General features: G+C 45.0%; 1 pseudogene; it reads left to right on the top strand.

Annotated features, from left to right (window-relative positions):
• Positions 1–3,115: 3,115 nt before the first annotated feature.
• Positions 3,116–3,666, top strand: LOC101354403 (ferritin heavy chain pseudogene; annotated as a pseudogene).
• Positions 3,667–4,204: the final 538 nt, after the last annotated feature.

The following is a 4,204-nucleotide window of genomic DNA, read 5'->3' as shown; positions in this document are numbered from 1 at the left end:
TTTAAACATAAGACATTATTTTGTCATTTCTCTGTTTTAAACCCTGCAATATGTTCCCATCTCTTTCAGAGTGAAACTCAAATCTTCACCATGACCCATAAGGAGGCGATTATCTGGCCACCTGTTATCTCTCTGACCTCATCTCCTACTAAAAAAAAATCCAGTTGCCATCGATTCTGACGCATGGTGACCCTGTGTGTGTCAGCAGAACTATGCTCTACGTGGTTTTCAGTGGCTGATTTTTCAGAAATAGATCGCCAGGTCTTTCTTCCAAGGTGTTTCTGGGTGAACTAGAACTTTCTACCTTTCGGATAGCAGCAAGCACATTAATCGTTTGCACCATCCAGGGACTTCCAGCTCCTACTAAAACCCATTGCTGTTGAGTTGATTCCCTCTTTCTCCCTTGGAGGGGCTGGTGGGTTCCAGCTGCCAAACTCTCCGTTAGCAGCCAACTGCGTAACCACTGAGCCATCAGGTCTCCTCTCCGTTAGCAGCCAACTGCGTAACCACTGAGCCATCAGGTCTCCTCTCACCGCCTACTTGAGAAACAAGAAAACAAAACCAGACCCATTGCCGTTGAGTCAATTCCAACTCATAGCAACCTTATTAAAGAAAAAAAAAAACAAACTAAAGCCGTTGCTGTTGACTCGATTCCAACTCGTAGTGACCCTATAGGATAGAGTAGAACTGCCCCACAGGGTTTCCAAGGAGCCCCTGGTGCATTCGAACTGCCGACCTTTTGGTTAGCAGCCAAACTCAACCACTACACCACCAAGGTTTCCATAGCAACCCTATAGTCTCCCTTTATTTGCTCTGCCTCACCCTCACTGTTGCTTGCAATGCTCCTGTCTCCAGGCTTTTGCTCTGACTCTTCCCTCTGCTTGGAATTCTCTTTCCCATGTATCAATCCTTAGTAACCTTTCTTATTATCTTATGAAGTCTTTGACTGGAAGCTCTTGTGACAGAACTCACTACGTCCTCCAGTTCCAACTTGGGATAGTTCTGACTGTTTAAATGGTCCTCCTTTTATTGCATATGTCATGGACTGAATTGTGTCCTCCAACAGTGTGTGTCAACTTGGTTAGGCTATGATTCCCAGTATGCGTGGTTGTCCTCCATTTTGTGATTGATGTATGTTTCCTATGTGTTGTAAACCCTAAACTCTGCCTGTGGTTAATGAGGCAAGATTAGGTCATGATAAAGAGGATTAGGGTGGGATGTAACACCCTTACTCAGGTCACATCCCTGATCCAATGTAAAGGGAGTTTCCCTGGGGTGTGGCCTGCATCACCATTTATCTTACAAAAGATAAAAGGAAAGAGAAGTGAGTAGAGACTGGGGACCTCATACCACCAAGAAAGCAGCTGCAGGAGCAGAGCACGTCCTTTGGACCCGGGGTTCCTGCACCGAGAAGCTCCTCGACCAGGAAAAGATTGATGACAAGGACCTTTCTCCAGAGCCAACAGAGAGAGAAAGCCTTCCCCTGGATCTGACACCCTGAATTTGGACTTGCAGCCTACTGGACTGTGACAGAATAAATTTCTCTTTGTTGAAGCCAGCCACTTGTGGTATTTCTGTTACAACAGCACTAGATGACTAAGACAGCATGGTGGCATGTCACTTTGTAGTTTCTGACCAGTGCTCCAAATTTTTACCCCTTATGAGCTGTAGAGGACTTCTTGGTTTTGTCTGTCTAGCATCTATTCCTTGCTGTCAGGTATTCTCCCAATTGTCCTTTGGGAAGACACCCCTGACCCACTTGTTCATGTGGTTCAGCTTCTGAGATGGGTATGTGAGCCAGAGCTGGCCACTCAGAGCCACAAAGATTGGCTCAGAGATGGACACATGATTCAGAGCTACTGGCAAAGAGGCACTCCCTTTCTGCGTGGATACTTAGCAATAAAATGAGGGCCCAGCGCTGCTGGTGGCCATCATTGCTGGACTAGGGGATGGCCTTCTTGAGAATGAAGGCAACACAGAGGAACACAGAGCTGAGAGGGAACAAATAGTTTGCAGATGACAGCGTTTGAGCATCTGGGTAGAGCCATGCCTGAATCTATTCCTGGTCTTCTCAATTCCACAATTTTTGATTTTCATTTCTGCTTGCAATTGAAAATATCCTGCTGTACACAGGACCATAGAGAACACTGCTTTTTCTCTTACACATTAACCCTTCCCATATTTGAAGTTAACTGGAACATCTCTCTGCACCTTCCCCAGGTACGAGGGACCCCAGAATTGCAGGTTGAAGGGTCATCCACTCAGTCCCGCCTCCCACTTGGGCTGAAATTCCTCCTCCAGCCCGTGCCAAGCATTTTGACCCTGACATTCAGTTGGTGCCTAAAGGACCAGAATCTTCTTCTTTTTATTCCCCGTTCAACACATTTTCCACTATGCTGTACTCTTTTTTTCCTCAACTCCCAATTCAGATCCAACGGACATCCAATGATGTGTTTGCGGGTTATCCCCTCCTTAGATTTAAATTAAATTATTATCTAAAGAAATGAATCAACTACATAAGATTGTGATCAAATTATAACCCTAAACTCAAAACAAAGTTTACACCGTCATAATTTTAAGATTGAACCTTCACACAGTTAACATAACATCTTACCCAAGCGAGGGCACTTGTCTTTTTGCAGTTCTGTAGAGTAGCCAGCATTATTATTGCGTTTATCAATGCTGGTTCAGGATAAACGCAGAATGATTCGTTAGAAGATGTTGGTATAAGAATAATCTCTTAGGAAAAGTAAAAAATAATAATAAATGACTCTGAACATCAGCTAACGGTTTGCCTGCTATACTGTGTCACACCACAAGGTAGCAGTGTTCTGTAATTTACGATCCAGAACCCGACAGGCAATAGCCTGTCTTAGTAAGAAAATCAATGTTTTAACAACTTATTGTTTCCCTGATTAGAAATCTAGTTTTAGGCCAGACGTTCTTCGCAGAGTCGCCGTGGTCTTCCGCTTCAACAGTGCTTGGACGGAACCCGGCGCTCCCCAGCCTTTCCCCAGCCAGCCGCTCCCGGTCAGCCTTCCACCCCCTCCTCACAGCAGCGCCCTCGGACACCCCAAGGTCCCCGCCGCCATTCCAGCGCCTCGCCCCCGCTGCCATGACGACCGCGTCCCCCTAGCGGGTGCGCCAGAACTACAATCAGCACTCGGAGGCCGTCATCAACCGCCAGATCAGCCTGGAGCTCTACGCCTCCGGCGTCTACCTGTCCGTGTCTTACAACTTCGACCGCGATGGTGTGGCTCTGAAGAATTTTGCCAAATATTTTCTTCACCAATCTCACGAGGAGAGGGACCATGCTGAGAAGCTGATGAAGCTGCAGAACAACCAGGAGGCCGAATGTTCCTTCAGGATATCAAGAAACCAGACCGTGAGGACTGGGAGAGCGGGCTGAATGCAATGGAGTGTGCCTTATGCTTGGAAAAAAGCGTGAATCAGCCACTACTGGGACTGCACAAGCTGGCCACTGAGAAGAATGACCCCCATTTGTGTGACTTCATTGAGACTCATTACCTAAATGAGCAGGTGAAATCCATCAAAGAATTGGGTGACTACGTAACCAACTTGCGCAAGATGCTAGCCCCGAAATCTGGCCTGGCAGAGTATCTCTTTGACAAGCACACCCTGGGAGACAGTGATGGACAGAGCTAAGCTTTAGCCTGCTGCCCCACAGCCACGGGGGTGACTTCTGTGGACACCAAGACAGCGCATGCATGTTGGGTTGACCTTCACCTTTTTTATAAATTGTGCCAAAACATCCACTTACGTTCTTTCATTTGTACCATTCCTTCAAAATAAAGTGATTTGGTACCCCCCCGGCCAAAAAAAAAGAAATCTAGTTTTACTTGAGTTCTTCTTGATACCTAATCATTTGTGAGTGATTTTAACAAGGAAGCGTTAAGAAGACACGAACGAAAAAGTGAAAGTACATCAGGTTCTTTTTTGTTCACTGATTCCTTTTATTATTTCATTTGATAAGTAATGCACAACAATATAACATTAGAAAAATAATACAAATCACACATCTCACCACTAACATTTTAGTGTTGCCATTTAAATTTTTAAAGTCTTTTTTAATAAACTGTTTATTTCAGAATAGTTTTAGATTTACAGAAAAGTTGCAAAGATACACAAAAGGAAAATACTGTATGATCTTACTTAAATGAAATATCTAGACTAGGCGGTTGTA

Source organism: Trichechus manatus, unplaced genomic scaffold (assembly GCF_000243295.1).
Source record: "Trichechus manatus latirostris isolate Lorelei unplaced genomic scaffold, TriManLat1.0 scaffold00301, whole genome shotgun sequence".
Classification (NCBI taxonomy): domain Eukaryota; kingdom Metazoa; phylum Chordata; class Mammalia; order Sirenia; family Trichechidae; genus Trichechus; species Trichechus manatus.
The sequence above is the reverse complement of the archived record's forward strand: the minus strand, read 5'-3'. Positions and strand labels throughout refer to the sequence as shown.